We start from the raw sequence: 20,969 nt of genomic DNA, 5'->3' as shown, positions 1-20,969 counted from the left end.
ATGGCGTATGAATTACCTACAAAGGCCATGTCAAGCCACCCCACAAAAAGTTTCCCTTGAAAAGGTTTTGAAAGGCATGTCAACAAAAGGCCAGAGAGAATGAGGGAACTGCAGGGAGCAACCAAAGGAAACCACGGAAGTGAGGAGATTGAGGAGGGGTCACAGGAGCAGGGGGGAAGAGGAGGAGGAGGAGGAGGAAAAATCTTTACAGGTCAGCTGAAAGGCACCCCCGCCCATAATTAAAATGTTGGATTTGGGGTGTCTGGAAAGTCCAATATCTGGTTGAGTTGTCCTCAGTCTATGAGGAGTGCATAGGCAGATGGTGGTGGTCTTCGCAGCACTCCCTGAATTTGATTTATAGTTCTCTGACCGGTTTTTGTCACGCATTAGCTCAACATGAATTCCACCCCCCTTTTCATACAGAGTGGAGTTTACAATCTCTGTGACTTAGTGAGGAGCCATGCCACGGCCACTCACAACCACAACCTTTAATGTAGATGTTTAAATAAAAACCTACTATGAAATGGCAGATTCAGGAACCTTTATTTTCAGAAACCCACTACAATTGCGGATTTCACTTTCAGTACACTGCATGAATTGTGGGGAAACGACACCAACTCATTAACATTGCCATGGCATGACATTAGAGGAATCTTAAGATCGTTTTGCCAATAACTGAGTTGTGATTGCTCTATAGCCAATGAACTTTTGATAGCCAACCTCCGCTGTGCCATCATATGACATTTCAGTTTGGCAGTGTGTAAGGGGTTTTCCTTTTAGGGGCATGCCTGGAGCATTGACTCTTGCCATTAATGCTGGAGTCTTTAGGGGACCCCGGCTCTCAGGTAGCATCACCTACAGAAGCACCTCTCAAACCGCCATCACCTACCCTGTTCAAGGTGGCATCATTTCCATTGAAGTCCAGCTGACGTGCTGTTATCAACTGGACCAAGGGAAGCAAGGTTTTCGAGATGTCCCCCATGGTGGTGACTGCAGCCTTCATAAAGCCTTCCATGGTTTCCCTAGAGGCTCCCTGCTCCTGCCGAGAGACCTGCATTTCCTCTAGAACCTCCAGGTACTCCTGTCATGAGGACGCGATCATGGACTTGTCACGAGCGGCCTGCTGTGTGAGGTGCTCTCCCACCTTGTGAAGCGCCAAAACCTTCTTCCTCCTAGCCTTCAAAACTGCCTCGTGTGACCTAGGGGTCAGCTCAGACATTAGTGTTCCTAGTGGAATCTCTGAAATTGAATAAAATGATACAGTTACCTGTTAAATCTGTCGGGCAAACATAGAACTCCACATAGCAGGTTCTGACATTGCCCTGAAAATAGTGATAACTACTAAAGCTGAGGTTGGGCATGGGGTGAAGAGAAAGTTATTGGAGAAAGACATAAATAAAGGTTGATGGAATGATGGTGCACCATGAGTAACAGGCTGAAATCATAACGAGGATTGGACTTCTCATTGGTTAGCTCATGGTCACCTTTTGGGGCAACAAAAATCCTCCAAAACTCCCTCCATTCCAAACCCAATAGCCAGCTATGGAGCATGGTTGCTGAAGGTTGAGTGTGAGAGAGTCTATAACATGGACAGGGATGAAGGAAGCTTTTTAGGCAAGTCTTTAAAAAGTGTGCCAGCAAGGGCCAGGATTATCCCATCAGAGATACCTGGGATCAAAGCATGTCCACCATTCCTGACCACGTGAGGCCGTCAGGGGAAGAACCCACACCTGGGACAGAGTGGAAGGAAAGCAAAACTGAGACTTTGTATTCTGGAAACTTGCTTCTACTACCGCTAGTCTGTGACATCAAGCCCGTCATCACTCAGACATGGAATTAAAAGCAGTATATCAGTCAAGATTAGCCATTTTAATTGAGGGTCAGATCACCTACTCCACTTGCAAACTTACTGTCAGGATTCCTCTCACTCACAGAGGATTTCTCCTTCGTGGGCGTAGTTGGTGGCGGTGTGGAAATGGCAGTAGTTAGGGGAAAGACAAGGGAACAAGGGTGAAATGTCTGGCCCAGGGAAAAGTGCAATTGAGACATCAGCTAGAAATGCTGCAGCAGAGTTGCTGACGAGTGTTTTGGCAAATGAATGCTCTTCGCAACATCAGACAGTCGGTGCGGTGTTGCAGTCAGCATTGCTTTGCTGCCCTAATTCGAGATGTGAGTTCCGAGCCAAATCATCACCTCTCAAAGGGCATGGTTAAAGACTGTGATTATTCCCTGTTTCACAGTGCTCCCACCCAACCTCCCCCCACCCAAGGGCCCCAGGGGAAGAGACCAATCTAAATTCTGTAAACATTTAACCAAGCTTTTAGCAAGGCCGACCCTCGCTAACTCACCTTCAACAAGCCCCTCACCCGTGCCAACACTCCCATTCACATCCACCTGAACCAGGTCCAGTGCGATTGTGTGTTTTGTAGAGAGAATTAAGTCTCCCTTAGTCCAAGTCTTGGAGGAGTGACGTGAAACAATTCTTACTTAGAGTTAATCATGCACCGCGCGTGTTGGATGAGGAACATGGCCAAACACTGGCCAAAACACACATTATAGCACAGTGTGTGACGTAGCTCGACAGCTAGGACACCTAGAAATGGAGTGGATGAGAAGTAATCATACCATGTTAAACTCATTCAAACTCTCCAGGAAGTCCACCTGCGTGGCGTCACTATCCAGGATCTCTGCCTCCACAGCATCTATTGCTGGTGAACCGCAGGAACCTGCAGAAAAAGAAATAAATCAGCACATGATCATGAGATGGGGGAGCAGTAGGCCTAGAGGGAAGGAGAGAGGGGGAAAGGAAGGGAGACAGGAACAGAGGAGGGAGGGTGGAAAACATGAAGGGGGGATTGAGGGGGGAGGGAGAGGATAAAAGGGAAGGAAGAAAGGAACAAGGGAAGGATGGGAGGAACTACGGGAGAAGCAAGTAAGGAAAATAGGTGGAGGCCACAGTGTCTTGTTAAGCAAGACAAAATGCGAGCAGGAAAATCCAAAGAAATTCCTGATAGTCAAGTAACTGAGCCATTGCATCACTCAAAGAGTAAGAGATGGCGAGACATGCGTGCCAAACAGCGCCACAGCTCTTGTCTTAGACCTTTGAGCTTTCAGAGCTTTCTCTGATGGGGGGCCGGTAAGTGTTCCCGCCAAAAGCAGTCTAGCGCAGACCCTGTGGGGCACAACAGCAATGCGGTCACAGGAAGTCACTCAATTTCACCACCGGAGTTGGTCACGCTGCTGAATGGGAACCCCCCCCCCCCAAAAAAAAAGAAATGTGAAGCCCTTCCCCATATCCCACAGCACTCAAGCCTTGGGAAAATAAGGCTTTCCATCCCATCCCAATCTCACTGCCACCAACCCGGTTTTGACAAACCCCCCCCCCCCCAAACAACATGGGGATGCTTACAGGTAGACGGGACAGTCACAATTGTTACCTGACATGACAGCTTCTCTTGCAGCCTCGCTCTGCATCTCTCTGGTAGCGCTTTCCTCCTGGGAAAACAGAAGAATGGAGTCTGGAGGCTCACCTCCCTGCCCCCCCCCCCCTCCAACCCAGAGAAAGAGCTCTGGCGTCTAGTGCTCTGCGTCACACGGTTCGGACAAAGTACGGGCAGCTTTTCTTGTTGGATCCCGATTTTGCATTAGCTGCAATGACTTTTTGGTACTCAGAATGAAGCGCCTTGGTCTTGGTGCGGCACTCTAACGCCGTCCTCTTGTGGCCCCTTGCTGCCATTTCCTTTGCAATCTCCTTGTAGATATCGATATTTCTGTGAGATTGCTTGAGCACTCTCTGCACCCTGCTTTCCCCCCAGAGTGTAAGCAAGTCCAAAACCTCCTCTCTCCTCCATGATAAGCCACGAACTCCAGTCTTGTTGTGCAACATGTTCTAAACGTTCTCTGCAAGGCGGACAAAAGTGTTTAGAGCGATAGGCGGAAAATAAGTAGTTCCATCAACCAGCCAGTGGATTTCAAATCAAGATTCAGCAGGGGGCTACTTCGTTGTGCAGTCGATTCTTATATTCTTTACATCTGGGAAAAGGTTACATTTCCTTCCTTTTAATGCCTTGCCATTTAATTTTATATTAATTTGAGGGATATGCCTTTTGGTTTGGTGAGTGGAAGAATACACAAATTATAACTGTGAGCACTGGGGAAAGGGTGGTGTTCCGTTGCGCCTGTATCCCGTGTCGAACAGCCACACTGTGAAAACCTGACCTTGTCGCGGGTCTTCTGAAAAGGACCGGACTTTGTCCGCTGTCAAATTATCCCAATATAAATGCGGCGCAAGACGGGATGATGACGCCTCCACATCGTTTGACAGATGTGGATGTCTGTCCTGTTTAACTCCACATTGGGGGCATGGATGAATCGCGGTTAATGTTCTGTCTGACCGCACCCATGTTGTAGCTAATAGCCACTGATGGACCTTTGCTCCATATGTTTATCCAATCTACTCTTGAAGCCATCTATGCATGTAGCTGCCACCACCTCTTGCGGCAGTGAATTCCATGTGTTAATTACCCTTTGGGTGAAGAAGTACTTCCTTTTAACTGTTTTAACCCAGCTGCTCAGCAATTTCATTGAATGCCCACGAGTTCTTGTATTGTGAGAAACAGAGAAAAGTAGTTCTTTCTCTACCTTCTCTATTCCATGCATAATCTTGTAAATCTCTATCATGTCACCCCCCAGTTGACATTTCTCCAAGCTGAAGAACCCCAAGCGGTTTAACCTTTTTTTCATAGGGAAAGCATTCCAAACCTTTTCTGCACTTTCCCCAATGCTATAATATCTTTTTTAAGGTGTGATGACCAGAATTTTACACAGTATGCCAAATGAGGCAGCGTTGTCAATTTATACAGGGGCATTATGATACTGGCTGATTTATTTTCAATTCCCTTCCTAATAATCCTCAGCATAGCGTTGGCTTTTTTTATTGCAGTCGTACACTGTCTCAACATTTTCAGTGAATTATCTACCACAACCCCAAGATCTCTCTCTTGGGCAGTCTCCACCTGTTCAGACCCCATCAACTTGTATTTATAGTTACGATTTGTTTCCTACCAGTTTGCAGAACATACAGGGAATAACTCTAAGGCTTTCCTTTACTCCAGTGGTTCCCAATGCTTTTTGGTATGGTGAGCTACAAGTCCACATTTACTTGGTATGGTGACCTGTTTTGAAAACAGCATGCAGAAATCAATAAAACTGCAAAAACCTGGATTGCCAGGTCTCCTGATATGTCAAGATAGATATAGCAGTTGACCTCCCAACAATCCCAGTCATTGCCTGCCCTCACCTAAAGGCTGTCAGCAGAAAAAAATTGAGGGAAGGGTGGGGGGAGTGGCACATTGGAATTGTGCCATCACTTTCAGAAAAAAAGTGTATGTGACGACATGTTGGGTAAGGCATGTATGTGATGACATGTTGGGTAAGACACTCTAGGGCTGAGATCAGACAAGCAGTTGGATCCAATGTAGTTGCTGTTCCATTGTGGATTTAAAGTGCACAATCAGGCAGTGATATCTGCCTCCTTTTCCCCAGTTGTTAGCACCCTGTTCTGACCCGCCTTTGAAGCAGTTATCAGGCATCAGGGAAAGTCTAGTCTTTATGGATGTCAGTGCTTTCACCCCACATTCCCAGATATCTGAACTCCCCTGTTGTGAATGCAACATGGTAGGGAAGTGTGAACCTTCCCTTCCACTTTTAAAAAAATCAGTTAGCAATGGGTCCATAAGCAGATCTTTGTCCCAGGGTTTTGAATCACCATTTGTGCCTTTCTGCCCCCAACATTCTGTCAGGATTGGGAACCCCCAGGAGAGTTTTTTTTTTAGTGATAATTCCTCCCTCCAAACCGCTCCTGTTTCTTGTGGTTGGAAAGCCATGGAAATAGTCCCTAGTTAGGCTCCCATATCAGCAGGAAGGCTGGCAATCCTACTCCCCATCCACATTCCCCCATGTCAACTGTGTTAGCAGAAAAAGTGTTGCTTTTGGAGAGCATTTCATGATTGACACAACAGTAAATGTACTGAAGTCAATGCAGCTACTCTCATGTAAATCTGCATGCTATTTATACTTCCCCCATGTATTTCAAGGAAGAGAGGCAATGTGATGGAGGCTGAGTGGGGGCTACAGTACTTGGTGGAGGGATTGTGAAGCTGTCAAAAAGGACTGGAGTTTTGGATACATACTTCTGCATATAATAATAATAACTTTTTATTTGTATCCCGCCCTTCCCGCACAAGCAGGCTCAGGGCGGCTCACAACATAGGAATGCAATACAATATAGTAAAATCATAAAACAATAAAATTGATATACAATTACAATAAAATTAACATTGAGGTGCTAAATAGATCTTAATTCAGTAGAGGAGAAGAAACATACACAGCGACATTATCTTAGTTCGATATGGGCGAAGGCTATTTTGAAGAGGTATGTCTTACAGGCCCTGCGAAATTGATTTACACATCGCAGGGCCCGTACCTCCTCCGGGAGTTGGTTCCAGAGTAGTGGGGCCGCAACGGAGAAGGCCCGATCCCGGGTGGTCTTTAATCTGGCCTCCCTTGGCCCAGGGATATTCAGCTGGTGTTTACCAGCTGACCTCAGTGCTCTCTGGGGCTCATATGGGGAGAGACGGTCCCTCAGGTAGACAGGCCCTCGGCCATATAGGGCTTTAAAGGTCATGACCAGCACCTTGTAACAAACTCGGTAGACCACTAGCAGCCAGTGCAGTTCGCGCAGCCCTGGCCGTATGTGCTCCCATCTTGGAAGCCCCAATAACAGCCTAGCCGACGCGTTCTGCACCAGCTGCAACCGCCGAGTTCGGCACAAGGGCAGCCCCATGTAGAGGGCGTTGCAGTAATCCAGTCTGGAGGTGACCGTAGCATGAATCACCGTTGCCAGGTCCTGGCGCTCCAGGAAGGGGGCCAGCTGCTTTGCCCGCCGAAGATGAAAAAACGCGGACTTAGCAGTGGCCGCTATCTGTGCCTCCATAGATAGTGAAGGCTCCAGAAGAACCCCCAAGCTCCTGACTCTGTGGGCCACTTTCAGTGGCACACCGTCAAGAGCTGGCAGGGGAATTTGCTGGATTCAACTTCAGCCCACTCAGCCTGAGCCAGCCAGCCACGGCCTGCAATGCAAGGTCCAGGTTTTCTGGAACGCAGTCGGGCCGGCCATCCATTAGTAGATAGAGCTGGGTGTCATCTGCATATTGATGGCACCCAAGCCCAAACCCCCAGGCAATCTGGGCAACGGGGCACATATAGATGTTAAACAACATCGGAGAGAGAACTGCCCCTTGTGGCACTCCACATACTAGTGGGTGCCTTCGGGACAGCTCTCCCCCAATTGCCACCCTTTGTCCCCGACCATCAAGGAAGGAGGAGAGCCACTGTAAGGCCAGCCCCGTAATCCCTGCGTCGGCGAGCCGGCGGGTCAGTAACCGATGATCAACCGTGTCGAACGCAGCCGACAGGTCTAACAACATCAGCACCGCCACGCTGCCTCAGTCCAGATGCCGCTGGAGGTCATCCACTAAGGCGACCAGCACTGTCTCCGTCCCATGGCCTGGACGGAAGCTGGACTGGCAGGGGTCTAAGGCAGAAGTGTCATCCAAAAAGCTCTGTAACTGTAGCGCCACTGCCCTCTCAATAACTTTACCTAAAAATGGTAAGTTCGAGACCGGTCGGTAGTTCGCCAATTCAGCCGGGTCTGCTGTACTTTTTTTGAGGAGGGGGCGGACCATGGCTTCTTTCAATGCTGTTGGAAATTGCCCTGAATGAAATATGAATGAAAGACAAACAAACAAAAAGATGTCTCAACAATCTGAACAATTGACATGGGTGAAGCTGTTTCATGTGGGATGGCTAATCAAAATTTCCAGTTCCAAATAAACTTGTGTGATTAGAGGTACAGTCAGATCACACCAAACCTATAGTGTGACCACAGCCTAAGATTTGCCAAAAACTCTCTGGCTTAACCATAGCATTTTTACTAACCCTCCCCCAGATATCATGACTTCATTTTTTGGTTTTCAGTGGCAGTGAAGTCATGCACCACTGGGATGCTGATGCACCTGTCCTTGACCTCAAATATTTTTGGCAATTCCAGTCTGCAGCCTGGCAGCCGTGCCTGGGACCAACTTTCACAAGCTTTGTGACCCACACAATGGGAAACACTGTTTTATTCCACTATCATCCCCCCACTAAATAAAATTATAATCTAATTAGGAATAAGGCCTGTTGTGGAGAAAAATACAATGGGCTCTAGAAAGAGACTCTAGGTAAGTACCCCCCACCCTTGCTGCCTTCCCACCCACTCAAGTGAAGGCATTCACTCCCCCCCCCCCCGAGGAACTGATCTCTGTCATCTACTACCTGACCTACTACCTTTTCGTAGGGCCTGTAAAACGGAGCTATTCCACTGGGCCTTCAGTTGAAGCAGCAGGCACCCATATTTCATCTACTTGGCCTCCCTTGCTGCAACATTGTCTTCTGATAATACCATCTCTCTATCTAAATTCTTGGCCTCTAGCAACATTGATACGCTGAGTATACCAAATTAGAACTGCCGCTTATCATATTATATTATTGTTTGAATGGTTTTATCATGTTGTTTTAATGGTTTTAATATATGTACTGATTGTGGTTTAAATTATGTTGTTCTCCTCTCTGAGCCCACTTGCAGGTAAGGGTGGACTATAAGTCAACTAAATAAATAAATAAAATAAATCTCGAGAGCAGTTGTAATTCTGAGTGATCTCCAGCCCTCACCTGGAGATTGGCAGCAGTAGTTCCCCATGAGGAAATGACTGGTTTGGAGGGTGAAGTCTATGGCATTGTACATGTCTGAGGTCCCACTCCTCCTCAAACCCTACCCTCTCCAGTCTCCACCCCTCAAATCTCCAGGAATTTTCCAACCTGGAGTTGCCAACTGGAGATGTGTCTGTCTCTGAGGTAAGACTGTTTTGGCAGTTTGTTAAGTGTTCACAGGCCTGCAGTAGGTGGGGGACGGGGGAGTCAGCTAGTTGGAACCCAGAGATGGTGAATGACGATGGGCCAATGGTTTATGGAGCGCAGGCATGAACCAATGGGAGAACTCCATCTGGCAAATACCACAACCGTTTTAGTATTATAAAAAGGATAGTTCATCAGTACACATGCAGCCCCCGATGCACGAACTATACCTTTTCAGATCAGGAAAATGGTACATAGACATGGGTCATTTTGTAGAAAAATAGGTGGTGGAGCTTATCCAGGGATTGTTATGCAGCTGCACATACTGTTCAATGGACAAGGTGGAGAGGAGGAGGGGGAACCCTCAGAAAGCTTCAGGAGCTGTGCTCCTGTGAGCTCCTGCTGAATTCAAGGCCTATACATATATATGATAGAAATCAACAGAAGGGAGAAATAAACAGTGTTTTTCTTTTTAATTGTAGAAACATCTCCAACATCAAGGTTTTTATTACAGAAAAAAATAGCCTTTTCTTCCCAAGGTACCATGTCTGATGGATAAAAGTCTTAGTATGTATGTTCAATAATGTCTTTTTTGTGCACTTTTTGCCCTTTTCCTTTGTTACTGGGCAGAAGAAATTGCACTGATATGCAAGAGATTGAAATCAACACCTTCCCTTTACTCTTATGAAGATCTTTTCTGGTTAGTATGTGGTAAGACTTTCTCTTATCGTTCCCCTTCATCTTTGGAAACATTTTGAAAAGGCTTTTAGGCATTTCCTTTTTCCTCTTGTTCTCAAATTCACCTCTCCTTTTTAACATCACAGGCATCAGAACAATGGATAAAAGATTAAGATGAGAACAGAAAGGCAGGGATGCCTCTTATCAAATCTGGCTTGGACAGACTGCAGCAACTTAATTATATACACAGCCTCCCTCCTTTCTAACCCCACCCCAAGAGCAGACAGGTGTCACTCATAGTTTACATGATCAGCAAAGCAAGACATTCGGAAGCTTCTGTGTGACTGCTCAGGCACAGAAAGTATAATGCATTCTGAAACAGGGGCTCAAAAAAAAGGAAAGGGAGGGGGCAAAAACCACCCAACGGTGACTTATACTATGGAAAGGTTAAAAAAAAAAATCCTAATTTCAGAAACTCATTGCAGTGTAATTATCAAATGGCGACAGTAGGCTGAGATGCTTGCTAATTAAGGCCACATTCTTTATGACTAGTTATTCCAAGTTGTCATTTGACAGACCAAAGGGAGGGGGGCTGTGCACATAAAGTTGTTTTTAATTACATTTGGTATGCTAATTTCTGATATAAAATAAATATTTACCAGGAGCAATATTTCTTCATTTCACGCTGGCTGCACCATGGCATTTATCAAGGGTTACAAACAGGCTGCTATCACCCAGCCCTCTCTGCCAGCACCCTTGCTGCTTTCGAGAGAGGACATCACAATCTGGAGCAATCGGGGTGATGCACCAGGTATCAGGGAAGCACAGGCCCAGGAAGCAACAGGCAAGGGGATGTTTTCTTCTACAAACTTTCTTTCCTCTCCCATCCAGAGCATCAGTGCTGTCAGTGTTCATTCTCCCCAGATACTGAAGTTGCCTGCACAAAGATTTTAGTTACCTAAAGCCTAATTAAGGGTTTCTTGTAAGAGAAGTGGTGCAAGAATTATTAACCTTCCTACCACCTACCACCTCCCTATACATCTTACATTTCTTGAGTAGTAATACATTTTTGCATTTAAATTTGTACCGTCTTCTACAGAAAACCTTTTCCCTTCTGCCCATTTGTTTATTTCTAATTAACCTTACCCATATCTACTTAATCTCTCTTCCACCCCTCGCCCCTTATGCCCAACATACCCATCAAACCTCTAGCAGGGGAAGGAGAAATCACATCCTGGCAGAGCTCCCACACACTTTGCAATTCTTCTAGTTTCATTTGAACTATCCTGTACCCAGAGGCATCTCTTTCCAGATCCCATTTGACCATTCACTTTAACCAGGGCTTTTATTCAGCAGGAATGCAGAAGAACACAGTTCCGGCTGGCTTGGCATCAGGGGGTGTGGCCTAATATCCAAATAAGTTTCTGCTGGGCTTTTTCTACAAAAAAAAACCTGACTTTAATGCAAGCTCTGGCCTCTTTAAAGTGTGCCTCTAATAAGCTCCTATTTGGAATAGTGCAAAGTGTTGCAGATAGGGCTGACTTTGAAGACAAATAAGGAGTCTCAATTGATCCAGAATGCAGGAGCTGCATTGTTTTCAGGTAACTGTCTCAGATATCATAAAACAGTCTCTTTCTGCTTCATTGCTTCCCAGTATGCTTCTAGTCCAGCTTTAGAGTCCTGCTGATTAGCCCTTTAGAACTTTGGCTATGATAGCTGAAGGAATTCCTTCATCCTGTGTTCTTTCCCAGTTTCATATTTCATGGAATCTAATAGTCACCTCTGAATAAGTGTTCTCTGTTGTTGGTCCCTGGTAATACTGGGATCTGCAGGATTCAGGATTCTGCTGTCTTTAAGGAGGGCTTTAAATTCCCAAGCTACTTTTCATTTGGTTTGATTCCTACAGGTATGATTGATTCATTGATTATGGGTTTGTTTTATTCTTTGTTTAAAGAATAAAAGAATTCTTTGTTTAAAGTTGTACTTTGATTTTATTATTTTCCTGTTTAGATTTTTGTAATGCACATAGAGAACATGTCTCCCTTTGTGACACTAGGGCCAATCTGTACATTACACACAGTTATCCTGACATGACTTTGCCCTTTCCCTTAAAATGTTGTTGACTTAAAGTTTGGTTCAGATAGTGCATGCTTGTGAGTTAAATAGAGTTCAAAACTGCCTTGCTGAGAAAGAATAAACTGACCTTGCAGAGTTGCAGATAATACAGCTGCAGAGGGCAATGAGAGTCTGGTACTGGCTCCTCAGTTAAGCACATTCCATCCAATTAAGCACCTGTGGGAACAGGGATGGATCTAGCTGCAGTTAGGTTTTGTTTCTCGTTCCCAGGTCAGGATGTTACTTAGGTCATCTGGTCAGTCACTGGTTCAAACCTTTGGTTATGTGTCAACTCTATTGGACCTTATTGGTTCATAGGCCTGGAACCATGAGGGGCCCTTACCCCATAAAACAGTGGTCGTTTTCGCACTCACCTCCAGCCGGCGCGACCCCCCTCTTCACCGCGCAGGATCTGCGTGGATTTCGCACTAAATGCCACGGAGCAGCCTTTTGCGCCGGAAACTCCCGTCGCAAAAGCTGCTCAAACGTAAATCGCCAAAAAGCAGTTTGGCGTTTGAGCGGCTTTTGCGCTGGGAGTTTCCTGTGCAAAAGGCTGCTCCGCGGCATTTAGTGCGAAATCCGTGCAGATCCTGCGCGGTGAAGAGGGGGGTCGCGCCGGCTGGAGGTGAGTGCGAAAACGACCAGTAAGATTGTAGTCTATACTCAACTTGATAATGGCTACTTGAGACCTAGCCATATGGACATCTTCTTGCTCACTTTTGGCCATCTTGGATACTTGCTTGCATAGGCCAAACAACTTTGGCCTGTGATGACTCTGGAGTAGAGCCACTTTGGATCACTGGCACTTCCATCTTGTAGGGCTGCCCAGTGTCCAAGTGGAGCCTGGAGATCTCCCACTTTTACACTGATCGCCAGCTGGCAGAGATCATCTCCCCTGGAGAAAATGGCTGCTTTGAAGGGTGGAGTCTATAGCATTGTACCATGCTGAGGCCCCTCCCCTCCCCAAACCTCTCTCCTGGGTCTGCCCCAAGTTTCCAGGTTAGGGTTGCCAGGTCCAGTATAATAAATATCTCAGGACTTTGGGGGTGGAGCCAGGAGACTTTGAGGGTGAAGCCAAGAGCAAGGGTGTGACAAGCACTACTGAACTCCAAAGAGAGTTGTGGCATTCACATGGGATTGCACTAGGGTTGCCAAGTCCAATTTAAGAAATATCTGGGGACTTTGGGGGTGGAGCCAGGAGACTTTGGGGGTGGAGCCAGGAGACATTAGGGGTGGAGCCAAGATCAAGGCTGTGACAAGCATAATTGAACTCCAAAGGGAGTTCTGGCCATCACGTTTAAAGGGACGGCACATCTTTTCAATGCCTTCCTTCCATAGGAAATTATGAAGGATAGGGGCACCTTCTTTTGGGGCTCATAGAATTGGACCCCCTGGTCCAATATTTTTGAAACTTGGAAAGTATTTTGGGGAGAGGCACTAGATGCTATACTGAAAATTTGGTGCCTCTACCCCAAAAGACAGCCCCCCCAGAACCCCAGATACCCGCGGATCAATTCTCCATGATTTTCTATGGGAATAAATCTCCATAGAGAATAACAGAGTTCCCAGCAGACATTTCCCTCCCCTCCCCCCGCTTTCTGATGACCTTGAAGCGGGGGGAGGGCCTCCAAACCAGGGGATCCCCTGCCCCCACCTGGGGATTGGCAACCCTAGATTGCACACCTTTTAAATGCCTTCCCTCCATTTGGAAATAATGAAGGATAGGTGCACCTTCTTCTGGGGCTCATAGAATTGGACTCCCTGGTCCAAACTTTGAAATTTGGGGGTGTTTTGAGGAGAGGTACTGGATGTTATGCTGAAAATTTGAGGTGCCTCTGCCTCAAGAAACAGCCCCTCAGAGCCCCAGATACCCATTGATCAATTTTCCATTATACCCTATGGGAATCAGTCTCCATAGAGTATTATGGAGTGCCCAGCAGACATTTCCCTCCCTCACCCACATTTCTGATGACCCTGAAGCAGGGGGAGGGCCTCCAAACTGGGGGATTGGCAACCCTATTCCAGGTATTTTCCAACCCAGACCTGGCAATGGGTAATATCTTGTAACTTGGAACCAATGTATTAAAGTTTTAGCTAGCCTTTAAATCTTTAGATTTGTTTTATCCTCACAGTCTTTTGTTCTTGTTTAAAGTATTCTTGCACCTTAATAAAAAAAAATATTCTAATTCTTTATGTGGTTATATGCATTCACAGTTCTCAAGCTAAATCTAGAAGCCTAGACTGGCAAACCACCTAACTGTCTTTTGTGGGAAACATGCTCTGCAAGCCGACTCTGCAAGGAAGACTTTCTTGTTTAGTCCCAGGGTGGTTGGGGATTGGTTTCTAACCCTGGGAATAGTCATTATATTTTCCTTACATGGTCATATTCAGTGCAGTCAGTAAAATTCAGGCTCCTTGGGCTCATTTGGCTACAAGAGACTTCCATATGGGTTATCTGCCCCAGGTTCAATGTTGTTGGGAAGTGTGGGGGCATGTCTTCTTCCCCATAGCATTACAGTGGATTTGTGCACCTCCTGGGGCTTTCCCAGCTTTTCTCTGATCTTTCCGAAACCTGGTTTGCACTGAAGTTTTGGGGTAAATCTCAGTAAAGCAGCTGCATGTTGATGGGAAATTTTGGATTTTCCAACCCCTATGCCAGTCCTGACAGCAGCTCCTGAATCATGGGGGCTTCTTTGTTTTTTAAAAATCGTTTATATAATTATACCAATAAGTGAAACAGATTCTGTAAATTTCCAGCTTTCATTTTATAAAAAAAGTAAGTCTCTATCCCTTTTTATTGTAGAGATATAAGGAGAAAGGCAAACTGAAGTTTATTTTTTACAAAAATGGAAAAGTCCCAGAGGAGGGGGATCGCCATTGCTGGAGTACTGGGGTGGGGAAATGGCAGGAAAAAACTGCCATGTGGAAGCCCCATTACCACTGTGTTTTATTGGCTGATGCAAAAGCAATAGAAGAACCACTGCCAAGCCTGTTTCTGTGTGGAAGCCACCAGAGATGCCTGCCAAAGGCACAAATCCCTTTGCTCCTAAGTGATTAACCTGAGCTGACCGGAGCTAATAACACTGCTAAACCATATTAAACACAATAAATGATCTTACATTGCCTTACTTTTGCATTTTAATCTTGAATATATAAAGAGCTGTCCATGGAAACTTGCTTAAAATTATAGCCAATGGATAAAACTATAACCCCAACCTAACCTACAACCCATGCACATACAGAGAGAGAAAGAGAGAGAGGGAGATTATAAATGGTACCTGGGATCAGGGGTCGTTTTGTAGAAAAATAGGTGGCAGAACTCATTAGCATAACTAATTAGCATATGCTCTCCCCAACCAAAAGCAACCTGATGCAAGAAAGAAGAGCCCCTGTAGAGTGAGGCCTGCTTGGGCTGGCTAGAGATCCAGCCAGCCCAAGCAGGCCTTGCTCACCTGGTGCTTTCCTGGGCTGCCTACCCCCCAGTCAAAAAGCCAGCAAGCCACCCATCACTCAAAAGCACATAAAAAGTGGAGAAAGGGTGGTTCGGGCTTCTCCAGGGGTTAATGAGGACTGCTGGGGGTGTGGCAAAGCCCCTGGTGACTGGCTGACTGCCTGCTCTCCTAATCCAGGGATTGTTATGCAGCTGCACCTACTATTCAATGGGCAAGGTGGGTGGGGAGGAGGAGAGGAAACCCTCAGAAAGGTTCAGGAGCTGCGCTCCTGTGAGTTCCTGCTGAATCTAAGGCCTGCCTGGGATTCTTGCAAAACAAGTAGCTACATACTCACTGGTATGACAGTTCCAGGTTGGGAAATTCCTGGAGATTTTGGGGTGTTATTTGGGGAGGGGCCTTAGTTAGATATACAAAGCAGTTATTTTCTCCATGGAGACAGACCTCTGTCTTTGGGCTGCCAAGCCCCCGGTCTGGGCATAGATTCCCCCCCCCCGAGAGGTTCCCAACCCGCCGGCTCATATTGGGCCAGCGGGGGGAACCTCCCCCTACGTCACCAGTGCAATGACATCACCCAGAAGTGATATCATGCCGGCGACAGGGTGCAGTGGCCACTCTAGCCATTTCTGGGAAAACTCTATGGTTTTCCCAGACACTCCAACCCTTTGTGAGGGAAAACTCTATGGTACAATAGGTAACATAGATCTTTCCCCTCCCAAGTGGCTAGAACATAGGGTTTTCCCGGAAATGCCTAGAGCAGCCACGCACAGCATTGCCGGCGTGATGATGTCACTTCCGGGTGACGGGTGATGTCATTGCATTGCGCATGTGGAAAGTCCCCCGCTCTGGGATGCAGGGGACTTGGCAACCCTACTCTGTCATCTGGAGATTAGCTGTAATCCCAAGAGATCTGCAGGGAGTTGGCAACCCTACCTCACTGGGAAGAATAGAGAAGGGAAGAATTAGTGAAGTAATATTTCTCATTACATGGCAGCGGCATGTGTGTGCCTGAGAGGGAACTTTCCTACTCCTACTCCTTGCCCACTGGTCTTTGGATCTCTACAATCCAAATTGAATTTTAGCCTGGTTCATCTACCAGAAGTTTGGGGCACCAGTAAAAGGCTCTATGTGCATGTTTAGAAGATATTGAAGAAGATATTGGATTTATATCTCCACTCCGAAGAGTCTCAGAGCGGCTCACAATCTCCTTTACCTTCCTCCCCCACAACAGACACCTTGTGAGATGGGTGAGGCTGGAGAGGACTCTCACAGCAGCTGCCCTTTCAAGGACAACCTCTGCCAGAGCTATGGCTGACCCAAGGCCATGCTAGCAGGTGCAAGTGGAGGAGTGGGGAATCGAACCCGGTTCTCCCAGATAAGAGTCCGCTCACTTAACCACTGCACCAAACTAGACTGATGAGGCCCTCACCTCTCACTCCCCTTTCTCTGTGCATGTGTGAATGAGCCACTAGGCACATTGGTGAGGCACTTTGAACACAGTCTATTTTCTTAAACAAGAAAGAATTATTTACTACAACACCACTTTACAATCTGGAGCACAGTACATAGAGGAAAGGGATATAACACAAAGGACTATTGCTGGGTCTAAGGAAAAAATAAAATACTTTCACTGGTCCACCTTTGGAATCCTCAGCATTCTTTCAGTGGGATGGGTGCAAACTATTGGAACTTAAGAAATAGAAGCTGACATCTCCCTCTTTTCTCCCTTGCTTCCAGTTCATCTTGAATGCCCAGCTTGAATAGCATTAACAAGGTCTTCTAATCTTTTAACCCTTCCTACCCTAGCTAGGTGGGTTCCTTATCAATCCTGAGTTTGGAAAGTAATGCTCTTGTGGAACCCTGGCACTTCTCCCCCAAATCAAGGAGGAGCACACATCACATTTTTCTGTTTATAGCTCAGCTCAGGTTATACAAATAGCCATCCATCTTGCCCCTTCCTGGCAGTTTGACAAATAGTTTGCTTGCAGGAAACTGATCTCCACTCTGAGCATTTTATGGCCCTTCTCCCCAGGAAAGAACATTGTTCCCAGAACTTGGGAACCACTGGGTGAGTTTCAAAGAACCTAACGTCTCCCAGTCATGATAATATTTTCAGGAATAAGCAGTGAAGGAGTTAGTGTATCAAAAAGAATAATATCCAGTGTTCTCTTCACATGTGTCAACATATGCAGCATTCCCTATTTATCAGATACATTTCCTATTTTCTGGTCTTTTTCTCTGGTAAAACATTCCCCCTGTTTTGACTTTTGGTGGATGTTTTGAGAAATCTGTTCAGATACAGCTGTGCAGGGGCCTGATTTAGACTGGGGTATTCAGGGAAGAGGTTTAATCCTTATACCCTCAAAGGGTTTAATTAACTCAAACCAGTCCCTTGCTCAGATCACTGTTAGGCGTTCAAAGATACCCAACTGATTAGAGGAGTATAAAGTGTGTGTTGCTCTCCTTAGCACTGCTACTCTTCTCTCCCCCACCCACCCAATTTCATCCAGTAGCACAGCCTGAAGTTAAGATTTACACAGTAGCTTACTTCAGATTTAATCAAATCTTTTGTCTGCTTAGGGTCAGAAATGGTAAGCCAAATGAATGCCAGTTCCAAGTTTGGGGGAGGACCTGAGCATGATGCCTTCCAGTAAACTCTCCATTAACCACATCACCCTGCCAGAGGGAGCTTAGATGTCCTTTACGGGACATCATAAATAGATCCCTCACCGAGGGGCACTTTCCAACGCCCTTGAAAGAGGCGCTGGTTCGCCCTCTTTTAAAAAAATGTACAGCAGACCCGGCCGAATTGGCGAATTACCGGCCAGTGTCCAATTTACCATTTTTAGGTAAAATCATTGAGAGGGCAGTGGCGTTGCAGCTTCAGAGGTTCCTAGATGACGCTTCCATCCTTGACCCGTGCCAGTCTGGGTTCCGACCGGGCCATGGGACGGAGACGGTGCTGGTCGCCTTGGTAGATGACCTCCAGCGACATCTGGATCGGGGCGGCACTGCGGTACTGATGCTACTAGACCTGTCGGCGGCATTTGATACAGTCGACCATCAGTTGCTAAAGTGCCGCCTCGCCGACATAGGGGTTGGGGGGTTGGCCTTGCAATGGCTTTCCTCCTTCCTCTCCGGTCGGGGACAAAGGGTGGCTATTGGGGGGGAGCGATCCCAGAGGCGCACACTTGATTGTGGGGTGCCTCAGGGGGCAGTTCTCTCCCCAATGTTATTTAACATTTATATGCGCCCCCTTGCCCAGATTGTCCGGAGGTTTGGGCTGGGTTGCCATCAATATGCTGATGACACCCAGCTCTATCTGCTAATGGACGGCCGGCCCGACTCCGCCCCGGGGAATCTGGATCGGGCTTTACAGGCTGTAGCGACGTGGCTCAGGTTGAGTGGGCTGAAGTTGAATCCAGCGAAGACAGAGGTCCTTTGCGTGGATCGCGGCGCTCTAGGAGGGGAAATAGCTCTCCCAACCTTCGACGGCGCGCTATTGAAACCCGCGCGCCAGGTAAAGAGTTTGGGCATTTTACTGGAGCCTTCATTGTCAATGGAGGCCCAGATAGCAGCCACTGCCAAGTCAGCATTCTTCCATCTGAAGCGGGCAAGGCAGTTGGCCCCCTTCCTGGAGCGTCGCGACCTCGCAACAGTGATCCATGCAACGGTCACCTCAAGACTGGACTACTGTAATGCCCTCTACTTGGGGCTACCTCTGTGCCGGACTCGGAAGCTGCAGCTGGTGCAGAACGCGTCGGCCAGGCTATTATTGGGGCTCCCAAAATGGGAGCACATACGGCCGGGACTGCGCGAACTGCACTGGCTGCCAATTACCTACCGAGTCCAGTACAAAGTGTTGGTTATTACCTTTAAAGCCCTATATGGCCGAGGACCAGCCTACCTAAGGGACCGTCTCTCCCCATATGAACCCCAGAGGGCACTGAGGTCGATGGGCAAAAATAAATTGACTATCCCTGGGCCGAGAGAGGTCAAACTTCAAAATATCAGAACTCGGGCCTTCTCAGCCGCGGCTCCTGTACTGTGGAATCAGCTCCCGGAGGAAGTGCGGGCCCTGCGGAACCTTGACCAGTTCCGCGGGGCCTGCAAGACCGCTCTTTTTAGGCAAGCCTATGCTGATATCTGCTGAGTTGCTAAGAATAAGGAGCCGCCATCTACTATACGATTATGGAACCATCTAAACTGGCAGAACCAGCGCCAAACAAGTTTACTGCTGCCAGATTTATTCTATGTAATGAATTATGTATTTTAAATATTTTAACTTAATTAACTGGTTTTTATGTTTAATTTCTTTAATTGTTAAATTTTAAAGTTTTATCCTTTGTTAAATATGTGAAATGTTGTTAGCCGCCCTGAGCCGCCTAGGCGGGGAGGGCGGGATATAAATGTAAATATAAATAAAATAAATAAAAATAAATACATTGTTTGTGTGTACCCTTCTAGAGAAGGAAGCACATCCTGGCACATTCTCTTGCCTTCAAGAAGAGGGAGAGTTCTATTAAATTCTGTTGGTGTTGGCAAGGCTAAAAGAAGGAGAAAAGAGTTGTGCTTCCCTCCCTTTAAGCTCCCTTCCATTCCTGGTGGGTGCAGATGGACCAAGTAGCTCTGTTGGCAGACGCCTGCTAGACTGTGGACAGATGCTCTACCATGCTGAGCCTTGATGGAGCCTCTGAACCAATCAGCAGACATTGATATATACTTCAATACAGTTATAGAACAATTTGAGGGAAAGGACATATTTAAATGCTTGTGGTGATATGTGCATAAGTGACAGATGTATGATGTTCTCAACTTCCTGACAACAATTTTGGTACAATTTTTGGAAAACATTTACATACATTTGAATGCAGAAATACAGTGCTTAACTCCCCTCCCCATTAACCATTCAGACCTTTTCAGCTGGTTAGCCATTTAAAAAAGAAAAGAAAAAGAAAATCTTGCCCTACAGCAGAAAAGAAAAAGTTCAAGTCAAAAAGCTCAATTCTGTCTGAAAGCCAACTTTTTAAAAAAGCTCAATTGACAATATAATCTTTGGAAATTTTTTGTCTTCTTAAGCAGAAATGCTCAGAGAAAGAAAGTCTTATATCAGCAGATATTCACTTTCCACCTTGAATGCCAAATGCTCCTGACGCAGATTCATTGCTGATACCCTTCCTTCCATCTTCTATTTTGGAATTATTTTAACCAGCCTTACTGGGAAGCCTACAGTTGCAAAAACTACAACAAGCCTCACAATGCTGAAAGGTACAGGGATTTTCATATGTGAGTCTTAAAATGGGGTTTGTTTTCCCCACCACAAATGTGGAACGTACATAGGTTTTGTTTCAGGAAGGTAGCCATGTCAGTCTGCACTAAAAGAGCTTGATTTGAGTCTAGTAGCACCTAGGGTTGCCAATTCCCAGGTGGGGCAGGGGATCCACTGGTTTGGAGACCCTGCCCCGACTTCAGAGTTATCAGAAAGCAGAGAGGGGAGGGAAATGTCTGCAGAGCACTCCATTATACCCTATAGAGACAATTGCCATAGGGTATAATGAAGAATTGATTCACAGGTAGCGGGGGTCTGGGGGGTTTTTTGTTTTTTTTTAGGTAAAGGCAACAAATTTTCAGAATAGCATCTGGTGCCTCTCCTCAAAAGAAACCCAAGTTTCAAAAAGATTGGACTAGGTAGGTCCAATTCTATAAGTCCCCAAAGAAGGTGCCTCTATCCTCCATTCATTCCAATGAAGGAAAGGCATTTAAAAGAATTGT

The sequence above is a fragment of the Heteronotia binoei genome, chromosome 1, assembly GCF_032191835.1.
Source record: "Heteronotia binoei isolate CCM8104 ecotype False Entrance Well chromosome 1, APGP_CSIRO_Hbin_v1, whole genome shotgun sequence".
NCBI classification, from domain to species: Eukaryota; Metazoa; Chordata; class Lepidosauria; order Squamata; family Gekkonidae; genus Heteronotia; species Heteronotia binoei.
The sequence above is the reverse complement of the archived record's forward strand: the minus strand, read 5'-3'. Positions refer to the sequence as shown.